The sequence below is a fragment of the Haliotis asinina genome, chromosome 2 (genome assembly GCF_037392515.1).
Source record: "Haliotis asinina isolate JCU_RB_2024 chromosome 2, JCU_Hal_asi_v2, whole genome shotgun sequence".
Lineage (NCBI taxonomy): Eukaryota > Metazoa > Mollusca > Gastropoda > Lepetellida > Haliotidae > Haliotis > Haliotis asinina.
Genome location: NC_090281.1, coordinates 6121846 through 6139085, shown reverse-complemented (window position 1 = coordinate 6139085; position 17240 = coordinate 6121846). Strand labels below are relative to the sequence as shown.

Genomic DNA, 17240 nt, shown 5'->3' with positions numbered 1-17240 from the left:
TGACGCGATACCTACTGAGCTACCGAGGCTTGAAACGCTGATCGGAAATGTAGATATATATTTCTCAACTGTCACAAATCACGTGCCAGATAAATGGAGACTGTGCTGTCTTTTCAACACCTTAACTTGCATTCGACTGTTGTAAATGATGCACAGTATGAGGAAACAGAAACTAACATCATAATCCCGAGAGACGTAAGGAGGAGTGTACTTGAAAAAGGAATTGAAAAATGCGTTTATTTTCTTCATGTAAGCACTTCCTGTGTTGTGGCTGTACAGCCATTTCGTGTTTCCTGCATTTGTCACATATTTATCGGTCAGACTATTTCAGGCAGACGGGTACAGCAGTAGAAGAGCTGAGTGGAAACAGTTTGAAACGAATATGGTAATGATTATGAAGGAAAAACAGAAAAACGAAATGCCCCGGGTGAGGATCGAACTCACGACCTTCAGATTGCTCTGACATTGGAAGCTTGACTGATTATGAGACTGACGCAATACCTACTGCGCTACCGAGGCTTGAAACGCTGATCGGAAATTTAGATATATATTTCTCAACTGTCACAAATGAAGTCCCAGATAAATGTAGACTGTGCTGGTTTTTCAACACCTTAACTTGCATTCGACTGTTGTAAATGATGCACAATGTGAGGAAACAGCAGTTAACATCATAATCCTGAGAGACGTAAGGAGGAGTGTACTTGAAAAAGGAATTGAAAAATGCGTTTATTTTCTTCATGTAAGCACTTCCTGTGTTGTGGCTGTACAGCCATTTCGTGTTTGCTGCATTTGTCACATATTTATCGGTCAGACTATTTCAGGCAGACGGGTACAGCAGTAGAAGAGCTGAGTGGAAACAGTTTGAAACGAATATGGTAATGATTATGAAGGAAAAACAGAAAAACGAAATGCCCCGGGTGAGGATCGAACTCACGACCTTCAGATTGCTCTGACATTGGAAGCTTGACTGATTATGAGACTGACGCGATACCTACTGCGCTACCGAGGCTTGAAACGCTGATCGGAAATGTAGATATATATTTCTCAACTGTCACAAATCACGTGCCAGATAAATGGATACTGTGCTGGTTTTTCAACACCTTAACGTGCATTCGACTGTTGTAAATGATGCACAATGTGAGGAAACAGAAGTTAACATCATAATCCTGAGAGACGTAAGGAGGAGTGTACTTGAAAAAGGAATTGAAAAATGCGTTTATTTTCTTCATGTAAGCACTTCCTGTGTTGTGGCTGTACAGCCATTTCGTGTTTGCTGCATTTGTCACATATTTATCGGTCAGACTATTTCAGGCAGACGGGTACAGCAGTAGAAGAGCTGAGTGGAAACAGTTTGAAACGAATATGGTAATGATTATGAAGGAAAAACAGAAAAAAGAAATGCCCCGGGTGAGGATCGAACTCACGACCTTCAGATTGCTCTGACATTGGAAGCTTGACTGATTATGAGACTGACGCGATACCTACTGAGCTACCGAGGCTTGAAACGCTGATCGGAAATGTAGATATATATTTCTCAACTGTCACAAATCACGTGCCAGATAAATGGAGACTGTGCTGTCTTTTCAACACCTTAACTTGCATTCGACTGTTGTAAATGATGCACAGTATGAGGAAACAGAAACTAACATCATAATCCCGAGAGACGTAAGGAGGAGTGTACTTGAAAAAGGAATTGAAAAATGCGTTTATTTTCTTCATGTAAGCACTTCCTGTGTTGTGGCTGTACAGCCATTTCGTGTTTCCTGCATTTGTCACATATTTATCGGTCAGACTATTTCAGGCAGACGGGTACAGCAGTAGAAGAGCTGAGTGGAAACAGTTTGAAACGAATATGGTAATGATTATGAAGGAAAAACAGAAAAACGAAATGCCCCGGGTGAGGATCGAACTCACGACCTTCAGATTGCTCTGACATTGGAAGCTTGACTGATTATGAGACTGACGCAATACCTACTGCGCTACCGAGGCTTGAAACGCTGATCGGAAATTTAGATATATATTTCTCAACTGTCACAAATGAAGTCCCAGATAAATGTAGACTGTGCTGGTTTTTCAACACCTTAACTTGCATTCGACTGTTGTAAATGATGCACAATGTGAGGAAACAGCAGTTAACATCATAATCCTGAGAGACGTAAGGAGGAGTGTACTTGAAAAAGGAATTGAAAAATGCGTTTATTTTCTTCATGTAAGTACTTCCTGTGTTGTGGCTGTACAGCCATTTCGTGTTTGCTGCATTTGTCACATATTTATCGGTCAGACTATTTCAGGCAGACGGGTACAGCAGTAGAAGAGCTGAGTGGAAATAGTTTGAAACAAATATGGTAATGATTATGAAGGAAAAACAGAAAAAAGAAATGCCCCGGGTGAGGATCGAACTCACGACCTTCAGATTGCTCTGACATTGGAAGCTTGACTGATTATGAGACTGACGCGCTACCTACTGCGCTACCGAGGCTTGAAACGCTGATCGGAAATTTGGATATATATTTCTCAACTGTCACAAATCACGTGCCAGACAAATGGAGACTGTGCTGGTTTTTCAACACCTTAACTTGCATTCGACTGTTGTAAATGATGCACAATGTGAGGAAACAGCAGTTAACATCATAATCCTGACAGATGTAATGAGAAGCGTATTTGAAAAAGGAATTGAAACATGCGTTTCTTTTTTTCATGTAAGCACTTCCTGTGTTGTGGCTGTACAGCCATTTCGTGTTTGCTGCATTTGTCACATATTTCTCGGTCAGACTATTTCAGGCAGACGGGTACAGCAGTAGAAGAACTGAGTGGAAATAGTTTGAAACAAATATGGTAATGATTATGAAGGAAAAACAGAAAAAAAAGAAATGCCCCGGGTGAGGATCGAACTCACGACCTTCAGATTGCTCTGACATTGGAAGCTTGACTGATTATGAGACTGACGCGCTACCTACTGCGCTACCGAGGCTTGAAACGCTGATCGGAAATTTAGATATATATTTCTCAACTGTCACAAATGAAGTCCCAGATAAATGGAGACTGTGCTGGTTTTTCAACACCTTAACTTGCATTCGACTGTTGTAAATGATGCACAATGTGAGGAAACAGCAGTTAACATCATAATCCTGAGAGACGTAAGGAGGAGTGTACTTGAAAAAGGAATTGAAACATGCGTTTATTTTCTTCAGGTAAGCACTTCCTGTGTTGTGGCTGTACAGCCATTTCGTGTTTGCTGCATTTGTCACATATTTCTCGGTCAGACTATTTCAGGCAGACGGGTACAGCAGTAGAAGAACTGAGTGGAAACAGTTTGAAACAAATATGGTAATGATTATGAAGGAAAAACAGAAAAACGAAATGCCCCGGGTGAGGATCGAACTCACGACCTTCAGATTGCTCTGACATTGGAAGCTTGACTGATTATGAGACTGACGCAATACCTACTGCGCTACCGAGGCTTGAAACGCTGATCGGAAATTTAGATATATATTTCTCAACTGTCACAAATGAAGTCCCAGATAAATGTAGACTGTGCTGGTTTTTCAACACCTTAACTTGCATTCGACTGTTGTAAATGATGCACAATGTGAGGAAACAGCAGTTAACATCATAATCCTGAGAGACGTAAGGAGGAGTGTACTTGAAAAAGGAATTGAAAAATGCGTTTATTTTCTTCATGTAAGTACTTCCTGTGTTGTGGCTGTACAGCCATTTCGTGTTTGCTGCATTTGTCACATATTTATCGGTCAGACTATTTCAGGCAGACGGGTACAGCAGTAGAAGAGCTGAGTGGAAATAGTTTGAAACAAATATGGTAATGATTATGAAGGAAAAACAGAAAAAAGAAATGCCCCGGGTGAGGATCGAACTCACGACCTTCAGATTGCTCTGACATTGGAAGCTTGACTGATTATGAGACTGACGCGCTACCTACTGCGCTACCGAGGCTTGAAACGCTGATCGGAAATTTGGATATATATTTCTCAACTGTCACAAATCACGTGCCAGACAAATGGAGACTGTGCTGGTTTTTCAACACCTTAACTTGCATTCGACTGTTGTAAATGATGCACAATGTGAGGAAACAGCAGTTAACATCATAATCCTGACAGATGTAATGAGAAGTGTATTTGAAAAAGGAATTGAAACATGCGTTTCTTTTTTTCATGTAAGCACTTCCTGTGTTGTGGCTGTACAGCCATTTCGTGTTTGCTGCATTTGTCACATATTTCTCGGTCAGACTATTTCAGGCAGACGGGTACAGCAGTAGAAGAACTGAGTGGAAATAGTTTGAAACAAATATGGTAATGATTATGAAGGAAAAACAGAAAAAAAAGAAATGCCCCGGGTGAGGATCGAACTCACGACCTTCAGATTGCTCTGACATTGGAAGCTTGACTGATTATGAGACTGACGCGCTACCTACTGCGCTACCGAGGCTTGAAACGCTGATCGGAAATTTAGATATATATTTCTCAACTGTCACAAATGAAGTCCCAGATAAATGGAGACTGTGCTGGTTTTTCAACACCTTAACTTGCATTCGACTGTTGTAAATGATGCACAATGTGAGGAAACAGCAGTTAACATCATAATCCTGAGAGACGTAAGGAGGAGTGTACTTGAAAAAGGAATTGAAACATGCGTTTATTTTCTTCAGGTAAGCACTTCCTGTGTTGTGGCTGTACAGCCATTTCGTGTTTGCTGCATTTGTCACATATTTCTCGGTCAGACTATTTCAGGCAGACGGGTACAGCAGTAGAAGAACTGAGTGGAAATAGTTTGAAACAAATATGGTAATGATTATGAAGGAAAAACAGAAAAAAAAGAAATGCCCCGGGTGAGGATCGAACTCACGACCTTCAGATTGCTCTGACATTGGAAGCTTGACTGATTATGAGACTGACGCGCTACCTACTGCGCTACCGAGGCTTGAAACGCTGATCGGAAATTTAGATAAATATTTCTCAACTGTCACAAATGAAGTCCCAGATAAATGTAGACTGTGCTGGTTTTTCAACACCTTAACTTGCATTCGACTGTTGTAAATGATGCACAATGTGAGGAAACAGCAGTTAACATCATAATCCTGAGAGACGTAAGGAGGAGTGTACTTGAAAAAGGAATTGAAAAATGCGTTTATTTTCTTCATGTAAGTACTTCCTGTGTTGTGGCTGTACAGCCATTTCGTGTTTGCTGCATTTGTCACATATTTATCGGTCAGACTATTTCAGGCAGACGGGTACAGCAGTAGAAGAGCTGAGTGGAAATAGTTTGAAACAAATATGGTAATGATTATGAAGGAAAAACAGAAAAAAGAAATGCCCCGGGTGAGGATCGAACTCACGACCTTCAGATTGCTCTGACATTGGAAGCTTGACTGATTATGAGACTGACGCGCTACCTACTGCGCTACCGAGGCTTGAAACGCTGATCGGAAATTTGGATATATATTTCTCAACTGTCACAAATCACGTGCCAGACAAATGGAGACTGTGCTGGTTTTTCAACACCTTAACTTGCATTCGACTGTTGTAAATGATGCACAATGTGAGGAAACAGCAGTTAACATCATAATCCTGACAGATGTAATGAGAAGTGTATTTGAAAAAGGAATTGAAACATGCGTTTCTTTTTTTCATGTAAGCACTTCCTGTGTTGTGGCTGTACAGCCATTTCGTGTTTGCTGCATTTGTCACATATTTCTCGGTCAGACTATTTCAGGCAGACGGGTACAGCAGTAGAAGAACTGAGTGGAAACAGTTTGAAACAAATATGGTAATGATTATGAAGGAAAAACAGAAAAACGAAATGCCCCGGGTGAGGATCGAACTCACGACCTTCAGATTGCTCTGACATTGGAAGCTTGACTGATTATGAGACTGACGCAATACCTACTGCGCTACCGAGGCTTGAAACGCTGATCGGAAATTTAGATATATATTTCTCAACTGTCACAAATGAAGTCCCAGATAAATGTAGACTGTGCTGGTTTTTCAACACCTTAACTTGCATTCGACTGTTGTAAATGATGCACAATGTGAGGAAACAGCAGTTAACATCATAATCCTGAGAGACGTAAGGAGGAGTGTACTTGAAAAAGGAATTGAAAAATGCGTTTATTTTCTTCATGTAAGTACTTCCTGTGTTGTGGCTGTACAGCCATTTCGTGTTTGCTGCATTTGTCACATATTTATCGGTCAGACTATTTCAGGCAGACGGGTACAGCAGTAGAAGAGCTGAGTGGAAATAGTTTGAAACAAATATGGTAATGATTATGAAGGAAAAACAGAAAAAAGAAATGCCCCGGGTGAGGATCGAACTCACGACCTTCAGATTGCTCTGACATTGGAAGCTTGACTGATTATGAGACTGACGCGCTACCTACTGCGCTACCGAGGCTTGAAACGCTGATCGGAAATTTGGATATATATTTCTCAACTGTCACAAATCACGTGCCAGACAAATGGAGACTGTGCTGGTTTTTCAACACCTTAACTTGCATTCGACTGTTGTAAATGATGCACAATGTGAGGAAACAGCAGTTAACATCATAATCCTGACAGATGTAATGAGAAGTGTATTTGAAAAAGGAATTGAAACATGCGTTTCTTTTTTTCATGTAAGCACTTCCTGTGTTGTGGCTGTACAGCCATTTCGTGTTTGCTGCATTTGTCACATATTTCTCGGTCAGACTATTTCAGGCAGACGGGTACAGCAGTAGAAGAACTGAGTGGAAATAGTTTGAAACAAATATGGTAATGATTATGAAGGAAAAACAGAAAAAAAAGAAATGCCCCGGGTGAGGATCGAACTCACGACCTTCAGATTGCTCTGACATTGGAAGCTTGACTGATTATGAGACTGACGCGCTACCTACTGCGCTACCGAGGCTTGAAACGCTGATCGGAAATTTAGATATATATTTCTCAACTGTCACAAATGAAGTCCCAGATAAATGGAGACTGTGCTGGTTTTTCAACACCTTAACTTGCATTCGACTGTTGTAAATGATGCACAATGTGAGGAAACAGCAGTTAACATCATAATCCTGAGAGACGTAAGGAGGAGTGTACTTGAAAAAGGAATTGAAACATGCGTTTATTTTTTTTTAGGTAAGCACTTCCTGTGTTGTGGCTGTACAGCCATTTCGTGTTTGCTGCATTTGTCACATATTTCTCGGTCAGACTATTTCAGGCAGACGGGTACAGCAGTAGAAGAACTGAGTGGAAATAGTTTGAAACAAATATGGTAATGATTATGAAGGAAAAACAGAAAAAAAAGAAATGCCCCGGGTGAGGATCGAACTCACGACCTTCAGATTGCTCTGACATTGGAAGCTTGACTGATTATGAGACTGACGCGCTACCTACTGCGCTACCGAGGCTTGAAACGCTGATCGGAAATTTAGATAAATATTTCTCAACTGTCACAAATGAAGTCCCAGATAAATGTAGACTGTGCTGGTTTTTCAACACCTTAACTTGCATTCGACTGTTGTAAATGATGCACAATGTGAGGAAACAGCAGTTAACATCATAATCCTGAGAGACGTAAGGAGGAGTGTACTTGAAAAAGGAATTGAAACATGCGTTTATTTTCTTCATGTAAGCACTTCCTGTGTTGTGGCTGTACAGCCATTTCGTGGTTGCTGCATTTGTCACATATTTATCGGTCAGACTATTTCAGGCAGACGGGTACAGCAGTAGAAGAGCTGAGTGGAAATAGTTTGAAACAAATATGGTAATGATTATGAAGGAAAAACAGAAAAAAGAAATGCCCCGGGTGAGGATCGAACTCACGACCTTCAGATTGCTCTGACATTGGAAGCTTGACTGATTATGAGACTGACGCGCTACCTACTGCGCTACCGAGGCTTGAAACGCTGATCGGAAATTTGGATATATATTTCTCAACTGTCACAAATCACGTGCCAGACAAATGGAGACTGTGCTGGTTTTTCAACACCTTAACTTGCATTCGACTGTTGTAAATGATGCACAATGTGAGGAAACAGCAGTTAACATCATAATCCTGACAGATGTAATGAGAAGTGTATTTGAAAAAGGAATTGAAACATGCGTTTCTTTTTTTCATGTAAGCACTTCCTGTGTTGTGGCTGTACAGCCATTTCGTGTTTGCTGCATTTGTCACATATTTCTCGGTCAGACTATTTCAGGTAGACGGGTACAGCAGTAGAAGAACTGAGTGGAAATAGTTTGAAACAAATATGGTAATGATTATGAAGGAAAAACAGAAAAAAAAGAAATGCCCCGGGTGAGGATCGAACTCACGACCTTCAGATTGCTCTGACATTGGAAGCTTGACTGATTATGAGACTGACGCGCTACCTACTGCGCTACCGAGGCTTGAAACGCTGATCGGAAATTTAGATATATATTTCTCAACTGTCACAAATCACGTGCCAGACAAATGGAGACTGTGCTGGTTTTTCAACACCTTAACTTGCATTCGACTGTTGTAAATGATGCACAATGTGAGGAAACAGCAGTTAACATCATAATCCTGAGAGATGTAATGAGAAATGTACTTGAAAAAGGAATTGAAACATGCGTTTATTTTCTTCATGTAAGCACTTCGTGTATTGTGGCTGTACAGCCATTTCGTGATAAATGGAGACTGTGCTGGTTTTTCAACACCTTAACTTGCATTCGACTGTTGTAAATGATGCACAATGTGAGGAAACAGCAGTTAACATCATAATCCTGAGAGACGTAAGGAGGAGTGTACTTGAAAAAGGAATTGAAAAATGCGTTTATTTTCTTCATGTAAGTACTTCCTGTGTTGTGGCTGTACAGCCATTTCGTGTTTGCTGCATTTGTCACATATTTATCGGTCAGACTATTTCAGGCAGACGGGTACAGCAGTAGAAGAGCTGAGTGGAAATAGTTTGAAACAAATATGGTAATGATTATGAAGGAAAAACAGAAAAAAGAAATGCCCCGGGTGAGGATCGAACTCACGACCTTCAGATTGCTCTGACATTGGAAGCTTGACTGATTATGAGACTGACGCGCTACCTACTGCGCTACCGAGGCTTGAAACGCTGATCGGAAATTTGGATATATATTTCTCAACTGTCACAAATCACGTGCCAGACAAATGGAGACTGTGCTGGTTTTTCAACACCTTAACTTGCATTCGACTGTTGTAAATGATGCACAATGTGAGGAAACAGCAGTTAACATCATAATCCTGACAGATGTAATGAGAAGTGTATTTGAAAAAGGAATTGAAACATGCGTTTCTTTTTTTCATGTAAGCACTTCCTGTGTTGTGGCTGTACAGCCATTTCGTGTTTGCTGCATTTGTCACATATTTCTCGGTCAGACTATTTCAGGCAGACGGGTACAGCAGTAGAAGAACTGAGTGGAAATAGTTTGAAACAAATATGGTAATGATTATGAAGGAAAAACAGAAAAAAAAGAAATGCAACGGGTGAGGATCGAACTCACGACCTTCAGATTGCTCTGACATTGGAAGCTTGACTGATTATGAGACTGACGCGCTACCTACTGCGCTACCGAGGCTTGAAACGCTGATCGGAAATTTAGATATATATTTCTCAACTGTCACAAATGAAGTCCCAGATAAATGGAGACTGTGCTGGTTTTTCAACACCTTAACTTGCATTCGACTGTTGTAAATGATGCACAATGTGAGGAAACAGCAGTTAACATCATAATCCTGAGAGACGTAAGGAGGAGTGTACTTGAAAAAGGAATTGAAACATGCGTTTATTTTCTTCAGGTAAGCACTTCCTGTGTTGTGGCTGTACAGCCATTTCGTGTTTGCTGCATTTGTCACATATTTATCGGTCAGACTATTTCAGGCAGACGGGTACAGCAGTAGAAGAGCTGAGTGGAAATAGTTTGAAACAAATATGGTAATGATTATGAAGGAAAAACAGAAAAAAGAAATGCCCCGGGTGAGGATCGAACTCACGACCTTCAGATTGCTCTGACATTGGAAGCTTGACTGATTATGAGACTGACGCGCTACCTACTGCGCTACCGAGGCTTGAAACGCTGATCGGAAATTTGGATATATATTTCTCAACTGTCACAAATCACGTGCCAGACAAATGGAGACTGTGCTGGTTTTTCAACACCTTAACTTGCATTCGACTGTTGTAAATGATGCACAATGTGAGGAAACAGCAGTTAACATCATAATCCTGACAGATGTAATGAGAAGTGTATTTGAAAAAGGAATTGAAACATGCGTTTCTTTTTTTCATGTAAGCACTTCCTGTGTTGTGGCTGTACAGCCATTTCGTGTTTGCTGCATTTGTCACATATTTCTCGGTCAGACTATTTCAGGCAGACGGGTACAGCAGTAGAAGAACTGAGTGGAAATAGTTTGAAACAAATATGGTAATGATTATGAAGGAAAAACAGAAAAAAAAGAAATGCCCCGGGTGAGGATCGAACTCACGACCTTCAGATTGCTCTGACATTGGAAGCTTGACTGATTATGAGACTGACGCGCTACCTACTGCGCTACCGAGGCTTGAAACGCTGATCGGAATTTGGATATATATTTCTCAACTGTCACAAATCACGTGCCAGACAAATGGAGACTGTGCTGGTTTTTCAACACCTTAACTTGCATTCGACTGTTGTAAATGATGCACAATGTGAGGAAACAGCAGTTAACATCATAATCCTGACAGATGTAATGAGAAGTGTATTTGAAAAAGGAATTGAAACATGCGTTTCTTTTTTTCATGTAAGCACTTCCTGTGTTGTGGCTGTACAGCCATTTCGTGTTTGCTGCATTTGTCACATATTTCTCGGTCAGACTATTTCAGGCAGACGGGTACAGCAGTAGAAGAACTGAGTGGAAATAGTTTGAAACAAATATGGTAATGATTATGAAGGAAAAACAGAAAAAAGAAATGCCCCGGGTGAGGATCGAACTCACGACCTTCAGATTGCTCTGACATTGGAAGCTTGACTGATTATGAGACTGACGCGCTACCTACTGCGCTACCGAGGCTTGAAACGCTGATCGGAATTTGGATATATATTTCTCAACTGTCACAAATCACGTGCCAGACAAATGGAGACTGTGCTGGTTTTTCAACACCTTAACTTGCATTCGACTGTTGTAAATGATGCACAATGTGAGGAAACAGCAGTTAACATCATAATCCTGACAGATGTAATGAGAAGTGTATTTGAAAAAGGAATTGAAACATGCGTTTCTTTATTTCATGTAAGCACTTCCTGTGTTGTGGCTGTACAGCCATTTCGTGTTTGCTGCATTTGTCACATATTTCTCGGTCAGACTATTTCAGGTAGACGGGTACAGCAGTAGAAGAACTGAGTGGAAATAGTTTGAAACAAATATGGTAATGATTATGAAGGAAAAACAGAAAAAAAAGAAATGCCCCGGGTGAGGATCGAACTCACGACCTCCAGATTGCTCTGACATTGGAAGCTTGACTGATTATGAGACTGACGCGCTACCTACTGCGCTACCGAGGCTTGAAACGCTGATCGGAAATTTAGATATATATTTCTCAACTGTCACAAATCACGTGCCAGACAAATGGAGACTGTGCTGGTTTTTCAACACCTTAACTTGCATTCGACTGTTGTAAATGATGCACAATGTGAGGAAACAGCAGTTAACATCATAATCCTGAGAGACGTAAGGAGGAGTGTACTTGAAAAAGGAATTGAAACATGCGTTTATTTTCTTCATGTAAGCACTTCCTGTGTTGTGGCTGTACAGCCATTTCGTGTTTGCTGCATTTGTCACATATTTATCGGTCAGACTATTTCAGGCAGACGGGTACAGCAGTAGAAGAACTGAGTGGAAATAGTTTGAAACAAATATGGTAATGATTATGAAGGAAAAACAGAAAAAAGAAATGCCCCGGGTGAGGATCGAACTCACGACCTTCAGATTGCTCTGACATTGGAAGCTTGACTGATTATGAGACTGACGCGCTACCTACTGCGCTACCGAGGCTTGAAACGCTGATCGGAAATTTGGATATATATTTCTCAACTGTCACAAATCACGTGCCAGACAAATGGAGACTGTGCTGGTTTTTCAACACCTTAACTTGCATTCGACTGTTGTAAATGATGCACAATGTGAGGAAACAGCAGTTAACATCATAATCCTGACAGATGTAATGAGAAGTGTATTTGAAAAAGGAATTGAAACATGCGTTTCTTTTTTTCATGTAAGCACTTCCTGTGTTGTGGCTGTACAGCCATTTCGTGTTTGCTGCATTTGTCACATATTTCTCGGTCAGACTATTTCAGGCAGACGGGTACAGCAGTAGAAGAACTGAGTGGAAATAGTTTGAAACAAATATGGTAATGATTATGAAGGAAAAACAGAAAAAAGAAATGCCCCGGGTGAGGATCGAACTCACGACCTTCAGATTGCTCTGACATTGGAAGCTTGACTGATTATGAGACTGACGCGCTACCTACTGCGCTACCGAGGCTTGAAACGCTGATCGGAATTTGGATATATATTTTTCAACTGTCACAAATCACGTGCCAGACAAATGGAGACTGTGCTGGTTTTTCAACACCTTAACTTGCATTCGACTGTTGTAAATGATGCACAATGTGAGGAAACAGCAGTTAACATCATAATCCTGACAGATGTAATGAGAAGTGTATTTGAAAAAGGAATTGAAACATGCGTTTCTTTTTTTCATGTAAGCACTTCCTGTGTTGTGGCTTTACAGCCATTTCGTGTTTGCTGCATTTGTCACATATTTCTCGGTCAGACTATTTCAGGCAGACGGGTACAGCAGTAGAAGAACTGAGTGGAAATAGTTTGAAACAAATATGGTAATGATTATGAAGGAAAAACAGAAAAAAGAAATGCCCCGGGTGAGGATCGAACTCACGACCTTCAGATTGCTCTGACATTGGAAGCTTGACTGATTATGAGACTGACGCGCTACCTACTGCGCTACCGAGGCTTGAAACGCTGATCGGAATTTGGATATATATTTCTCAACTGTCACAAATCACGTGCCAGACAAATGGAGACTGTGCTGGTTTTTCAACACCTTAACTTGCATTCGACTGTTGTAAATGATGCACAATGTGAGGAAACAGCAGTTAACATCATAATCCTGACAGATGTAATGAGAAGTGTATTTGAAAAAGGAATTGAAACATGCGTTTCTTTTTTTCATGTAAGCACTTCCTGTGTTGTGGCTGTACAGCCATTTCGTGTTTGCTGCATTTGTCACATATTTCTCGGTCAGACTATTTCAGGCAGACGGGTACAGCAGTAGAAGAACTGAGTGGAAATAGTTTGAAACAAATATGGTAATGATTATGAAGGAAAAACAGAAAAAAAAGAAATGCCCCGGGTGAGGATCGAACTCACGACCTTCAGATTGCTCTGACATTGGAAGCTTGACTGATTATGAGACTGACGCGCTACCTACTGCGCTACCGAGGCTTGAAACGCTGATCGGAAATTTGGATATATATTTCTCAACTGTCACAAATCACGTGCCAGACAAATGGAGACTGTGCTGGTTTTTCAACACCTTAACTTGCATTCGACTGTTGTAAATGATGCACAATGTGAGGAAACAGCAGTTAACATCATAATCCTGACAGATGTAATGAGAAGTGTATTTGAAAAAGGAATTGAAACATGCGTTTCTTTTTTTCATGTAAGCACTTCCTGTGTTGTGGCTGTACAGCCATTTCGTGTTTGCTGCATTTGTCACATATTTCTCGGTCAGACTATTTCAGGCAGACGGGTACAGCAGTAGAAGAACTGAGTGGAAATAGTTTGAAACAAATATGGTAATGATTATGAAGGAAAAACAGAAAAAAGAAATGCCCCGGGTGAGGATCGAACTCACGACCTTCAGATTGCTCTGACATTGGAAGCTTGACTGATTATGAGACTGACGCGCTACCTACTGCGCTACCGAGGCTTGAAACGCTGATCGGAATTTGGATATATATTTCTCAACTGTCACAAATCACGTGCCAGACAAATGGAGACTGTGCTGGTTTTTCAACACCTTAACTTGCATTCGACTGTTGTAAATGATGCACAATGTGAGGAAACAGCAGTTAACATCATAATCCTGACAGATGTAATGAGAAGTGTATTTGAAAAAGGAATTGAAACATGCGTTTCTTTTTTTCATGTAAGCACTTCCTGTGTTGTGGCTGTACAGCCATTTCGTGTTTGCTGTATTTGTCACATATTTCTCGGTCAGACTATTTCAGGCAGACGGGTACAGCAGTAGAAGAACTGAGTGGAAATAGTTTGAAACAAATATGGTAATGATTATGAAGGAAAAACAGAAAAAAGAAATGCCCCGGGTGAGGATCGAACTCACGACCTTCAGATTGCTCTGACATTGGAAGCTTGACTGATTATGAGACTGACGCGCTACCTACTGCGCTACCGAGGCTTGAAACGCTGATCGGAATTTGGATATATATTTCTCAACTGTCACAAATCACGTGCCAGACAAATGGAGACTGTGCTGGTTTTTCAACACCTTAACTTGCATTCGACTGTTGTAAATGATGCACAATGTGAGGAAACAGCAGTTAACATCATAATCCTGACAGATGTAATGAGAAGTGTATTTGAAAAAGGAATTGAAACATGCGTTTCTTTTTTTCATGTAAGCACTTCCTGTGTTGTGGCTGTACAGCCATTTCGTGTTTGCTGCATTTGTCACATATTTCTCGGTCAGACTATTTCAGGCAGACGGGTACAGCAGTAGAAGAACTGAGTGGAAATAGTTTGAAACAAATATGGTAATGATTATGAAGGAAAAACAGAAAAAAAAGAAATGCCCCGGGTGAGGATCGAACTCACGACCTTCAGATTGCTCTGACATTGGAAGCTTGACTGATTATGAGACTGACGCGCTACCTACTGCGCTACCGAGGCTTGAAACGCTGATCGGAAATTTAGATATATATTTCTCAACTGTCACAAATCACGTGCCAGACAAATGGAGACTGTGCTGGTTTTTCAACACCTTAACTTGCATTCGACTGTTGTAAATGATGCACAATGTGAGGAAACAGCAGTCAACATCATAATCCTGACAGATGTAATGAGAAGTGTACATGAAAAAGGAATTGAAACATGCGTTTATTTTCTTCATGTAAGCAATTCGTGTATTGTGGCTGTACAGCCATTTCGTGATAAATGGAGACTGTGCTGGTTTTTCAACACCTTAACTTGCATTCGACTGTTGTAAATGATGCACAATGTGAGGAAACAGCAGTTAACATCATAATCCTGAGAGACGTAAGGAGGAGTGTACTTGAAAAAGGAATTGAAACATGCGTTTATTTTCTTCATGTAAGCACTTCCTGTGTTGTGGCTGTACAGCCATTTCGTGGTTGCTGCATTTGTCACATATTTATCGGTCAGACTATTTCAGGCAGACGGGTACAGCAGTAGAAGAGCTGAGTGGAAATAGTTTGAAACAAATATGGTAATGATTATGAAGGAAAAACAGAAAAAAAAGAAATGCCCCGGGTGAGGATCGAACTCACGACCTTCAGATTGCTCTGACATTGGAAGCTTGACTGATTATGAGACTGACGCGCTACCTACTGCGCTACCGAGGCTTGAAACGCTGATCGGAAATTTAGATATATATTTCTCAACTGTCACAAATGAAGTGCCAGATAAATGGAGACTGTGCTGGTTTTTCAACACCTTAACTTGCATTCGACTGTTGTAAATGATGCACAATGTGAGGAAACAGCAGTTAACATCATAATCCTGAGAGACGTAAGGAGGAGTGTACTTGAAAAAGGAATTGAAACATGCGTTTATTTTCTTCATGTAAGCACTTCCTGTGTTGTGGCTGTACAGCCATTTCGTGGTTGCTGCATTTGTCACATACTTATCTTTCAGACTATTTCAGGCAGACGGGTACAGCAGTAGAAGAGGTGAGTAGAAATAGTTTGAAACAAATATGGTAATGATTATGAAGGAAAAACAGAAAAAAGAAATGCCCCGGGTGAGGATCGAACTCACGACCTTCAGATTGCTCTGACATTGGAAGCTTGACTGATTATGAGACTGACGCGCTACCTACTGCGCTACCGAGGCTTGAAACGCTGATCGGAAATTTAGATATATATTTCTCAACTGTCACAAATCACGTGCCAGACAAATGGAGACTGTGCTGGTTTTTCAACACCTTAACTTGCATTCGACTGTTGTAAATGATGCACAATGTGAGGAAACAGCAGTTAACATCATAATCCTGACAGATGTAATGAGAAGTGTATTTGAAAAAGGAATTGAAACATGCGTTTCTTTTTTTCATGTAAGCACTTCCTGTGTTGTGGCTGTACAGCCATTTCGTGTTTGCTGCATTTGTCACATATTTGTCGGTCAGACTATTTCAGGCAGACGGGTACAGCAGTAGAAGAGCTGAGTGGAAAACAGTTTGAAACAAATATGGTAATGATTATGAAGGAAAAACAGAAAAAAAAGAAATGCCCCGGGTGAGGATCGAACTCACGACCTTCAGATTGCTCTGACATTGGAAGCTTGACTGATTATGAGACTGACGCGCTACCTACTGCGCTACCGAGGCTTGAAACGCTGATCGGAAATTTAGATATATATTTCTCAACTGTCACAAATGAAGTGCCAGATAAATGGAGACTGTGCTGGTTTTTCAACACCTTAACTTGCATTCGACTGTTGTAAATGATGCACAATGTGAGGAAACAGCAGTTAACATCATAATCCTGAGAGACGTAAGGAGGAGTGTACTTGAAAAAGGAATTGAAACATGCGTTTATTTTCTTCATGTAAGCACTTCCTGTGTTGTGGCTGTACAGCCATTTCGTGGTTGCTGCATTTGTCACATACTTATCTTTCAGACTATTTCAGGCAGACGGGTACAGCAGTAGAAGAGGTGAGTAGAAATAGTTTGAAACAAATATGGTAATGATTATGAAGGAAAAACAGAAAAAAGAAATGCCCCGGGTGAGGATCGAACTCACGACCTTCAGATTGCTCTGACATTGGAAGCTTGACTGATTATGAGACTGACGCGCTACCTACTGCGCTACCGAGGCTTGAAACGCTGATCGGAAATTTAGATATATATTTCTCAACTGTCACAAATCACGTGCCAGACAAATGGAGACTGTGCTGGTTTTTCAACACCTTAACTTGCATTCGACTGTTGTAAATGATGCACAATC

At 40.7% G+C, this 17240-nt stretch overlaps 25 non-coding genes across 25 annotated transcripts; all 25 read right to left on the bottom strand.

The window, feature by feature from the left end:
- Positions 1-2379: 2379 nt before the first annotated feature.
- Positions 2380-2479, bottom strand: Trnam-cau (transfer RNA methionine (anticodon CAU)). The gene is made up of 2 exons: positions 2443-2479; positions 2380-2415 (listed from the first exon to the last, which is right to left on the bottom strand). It is a non-coding gene; the product is annotated as a tRNA-Met (tRNA).
- A 392-nt stretch (positions 2480-2871) lies between these two features.
- Trnam-cau (transfer RNA methionine (anticodon CAU)) lies at positions 2872-2971 on the bottom strand. Its single transcript has 2 exons — positions 2935-2971; positions 2872-2907 (listed from the first exon to the last, which is right to left on the bottom strand). It is a non-coding gene; the product is annotated as a tRNA-Met (tRNA).
- An 880-nt stretch (positions 2972-3851) lies between these two features.
- On the bottom strand, positions 3852-3951 carry Trnam-cau (transfer RNA methionine (anticodon CAU)). Its single transcript has 2 exons — positions 3915-3951; positions 3852-3887 (listed from the first exon to the last, which is right to left on the bottom strand). It is a non-coding gene; the product is annotated as a tRNA-Met (tRNA).
- Positions 3952-4343: 392 nt separating this feature from the next.
- Positions 4344-4443, bottom strand: Trnam-cau (transfer RNA methionine (anticodon CAU)). Its single transcript has 2 exons — positions 4407-4443; positions 4344-4379 (listed from the first exon to the last, which is right to left on the bottom strand). It is a non-coding gene; the product is annotated as a tRNA-Met (tRNA).
- A 392-nt stretch (positions 4444-4835) lies between these two features.
- Trnam-cau (transfer RNA methionine (anticodon CAU)) lies at positions 4836-4935 on the bottom strand. The gene is made up of 2 exons: positions 4899-4935; positions 4836-4871 (listed from the first exon to the last, which is right to left on the bottom strand). It is a non-coding gene; the product is annotated as a tRNA-Met (tRNA).
- Positions 4936-5325: 390 nt separating this feature from the next.
- On the bottom strand, positions 5326-5425 carry Trnam-cau (transfer RNA methionine (anticodon CAU)). The gene is made up of 2 exons: positions 5389-5425; positions 5326-5361 (listed from the first exon to the last, which is right to left on the bottom strand). It is a non-coding gene; the product is annotated as a tRNA-Met (tRNA).
- Positions 5426-6305: 880 nt separating this feature from the next.
- On the bottom strand, positions 6306-6405 carry Trnam-cau (transfer RNA methionine (anticodon CAU)). The gene is made up of 2 exons: positions 6369-6405; positions 6306-6341 (listed from the first exon to the last, which is right to left on the bottom strand). It is a non-coding gene; the product is annotated as a tRNA-Met (tRNA).
- A 392-nt stretch (positions 6406-6797) lies between these two features.
- On the bottom strand, positions 6798-6897 carry Trnam-cau (transfer RNA methionine (anticodon CAU)). The gene is made up of 2 exons: positions 6861-6897; positions 6798-6833 (listed from the first exon to the last, which is right to left on the bottom strand). It is a non-coding gene; the product is annotated as a tRNA-Met (tRNA).
- Positions 6898-7290: 393 nt separating this feature from the next.
- Positions 7291-7390, bottom strand: Trnam-cau (transfer RNA methionine (anticodon CAU)). The gene is made up of 2 exons: positions 7354-7390; positions 7291-7326 (listed from the first exon to the last, which is right to left on the bottom strand). It is a non-coding gene; the product is annotated as a tRNA-Met (tRNA).
- A 390-nt stretch (positions 7391-7780) lies between these two features.
- Trnam-cau (transfer RNA methionine (anticodon CAU)) lies at positions 7781-7880 on the bottom strand. Its single transcript has 2 exons — positions 7844-7880; positions 7781-7816 (listed from the first exon to the last, which is right to left on the bottom strand). It is a non-coding gene; the product is annotated as a tRNA-Met (tRNA).
- Positions 7881-8272: 392 nt separating this feature from the next.
- Trnam-cau (transfer RNA methionine (anticodon CAU)) lies at positions 8273-8372 on the bottom strand. The gene is made up of 2 exons: positions 8336-8372; positions 8273-8308 (listed from the first exon to the last, which is right to left on the bottom strand). It is a non-coding gene; the product is annotated as a tRNA-Met (tRNA).
- Positions 8373-8962: 590 nt separating this feature from the next.
- On the bottom strand, positions 8963-9062 carry Trnam-cau (transfer RNA methionine (anticodon CAU)). Its single transcript has 2 exons — positions 9026-9062; positions 8963-8998 (listed from the first exon to the last, which is right to left on the bottom strand). It is a non-coding gene; the product is annotated as a tRNA-Met (tRNA).
- An 882-nt stretch (positions 9063-9944) lies between these two features.
- On the bottom strand, positions 9945-10044 carry Trnam-cau (transfer RNA methionine (anticodon CAU)). Its single transcript has 2 exons — positions 10008-10044; positions 9945-9980 (listed from the first exon to the last, which is right to left on the bottom strand). It is a non-coding gene; the product is annotated as a tRNA-Met (tRNA).
- A 392-nt stretch (positions 10045-10436) lies between these two features.
- Positions 10437-10536, bottom strand: Trnam-cau (transfer RNA methionine (anticodon CAU)). Its single transcript has 2 exons — positions 10500-10536; positions 10437-10472 (listed from the first exon to the last, which is right to left on the bottom strand). It is a non-coding gene; the product is annotated as a tRNA-Met (tRNA).
- Positions 10537-10925: 389 nt separating this feature from the next.
- Trnam-cau (transfer RNA methionine (anticodon CAU)) lies at positions 10926-11025 on the bottom strand. Its single transcript has 2 exons — positions 10989-11025; positions 10926-10961 (listed from the first exon to the last, which is right to left on the bottom strand). It is a non-coding gene; the product is annotated as a tRNA-Met (tRNA).
- An 881-nt stretch (positions 11026-11906) lies between these two features.
- On the bottom strand, positions 11907-12006 carry Trnam-cau (transfer RNA methionine (anticodon CAU)). The gene is made up of 2 exons: positions 11970-12006; positions 11907-11942 (listed from the first exon to the last, which is right to left on the bottom strand). It is a non-coding gene; the product is annotated as a tRNA-Met (tRNA).
- Positions 12007-12396: 390 nt separating this feature from the next.
- Positions 12397-12496, bottom strand: Trnam-cau (transfer RNA methionine (anticodon CAU)). Its single transcript has 2 exons — positions 12460-12496; positions 12397-12432 (listed from the first exon to the last, which is right to left on the bottom strand). It is a non-coding gene; the product is annotated as a tRNA-Met (tRNA).
- A 389-nt stretch (positions 12497-12885) lies between these two features.
- Trnam-cau (transfer RNA methionine (anticodon CAU)) lies at positions 12886-12985 on the bottom strand. Its single transcript has 2 exons — positions 12949-12985; positions 12886-12921 (listed from the first exon to the last, which is right to left on the bottom strand). It is a non-coding gene; the product is annotated as a tRNA-Met (tRNA).
- A 391-nt stretch (positions 12986-13376) lies between these two features.
- On the bottom strand, positions 13377-13476 carry Trnam-cau (transfer RNA methionine (anticodon CAU)). Its single transcript has 2 exons — positions 13440-13476; positions 13377-13412 (listed from the first exon to the last, which is right to left on the bottom strand). It is a non-coding gene; the product is annotated as a tRNA-Met (tRNA).
- Positions 13477-13866: 390 nt separating this feature from the next.
- Trnam-cau (transfer RNA methionine (anticodon CAU)) lies at positions 13867-13966 on the bottom strand. The gene is made up of 2 exons: positions 13930-13966; positions 13867-13902 (listed from the first exon to the last, which is right to left on the bottom strand). It is a non-coding gene; the product is annotated as a tRNA-Met (tRNA).
- A 389-nt stretch (positions 13967-14355) lies between these two features.
- Positions 14356-14455, bottom strand: Trnam-cau (transfer RNA methionine (anticodon CAU)). The gene is made up of 2 exons: positions 14419-14455; positions 14356-14391 (listed from the first exon to the last, which is right to left on the bottom strand). It is a non-coding gene; the product is annotated as a tRNA-Met (tRNA).
- Positions 14456-14846: 391 nt separating this feature from the next.
- Trnam-cau (transfer RNA methionine (anticodon CAU)) lies at positions 14847-14946 on the bottom strand. The gene is made up of 2 exons: positions 14910-14946; positions 14847-14882 (listed from the first exon to the last, which is right to left on the bottom strand). It is a non-coding gene; the product is annotated as a tRNA-Met (tRNA).
- Positions 14947-15538: 592 nt separating this feature from the next.
- Trnam-cau (transfer RNA methionine (anticodon CAU)) lies at positions 15539-15638 on the bottom strand. Its single transcript has 2 exons — positions 15602-15638; positions 15539-15574 (listed from the first exon to the last, which is right to left on the bottom strand). It is a non-coding gene; the product is annotated as a tRNA-Met (tRNA).
- Positions 15639-16028: 390 nt separating this feature from the next.
- On the bottom strand, positions 16029-16128 carry Trnam-cau (transfer RNA methionine (anticodon CAU)). Its single transcript has 2 exons — positions 16092-16128; positions 16029-16064 (listed from the first exon to the last, which is right to left on the bottom strand). It is a non-coding gene; the product is annotated as a tRNA-Met (tRNA).
- A 393-nt stretch (positions 16129-16521) lies between these two features.
- Trnam-cau (transfer RNA methionine (anticodon CAU)) lies at positions 16522-16621 on the bottom strand. The gene is made up of 2 exons: positions 16585-16621; positions 16522-16557 (listed from the first exon to the last, which is right to left on the bottom strand). It is a non-coding gene; the product is annotated as a tRNA-Met (tRNA).
- Positions 16622-17240: the final 619 nt, after the last annotated feature.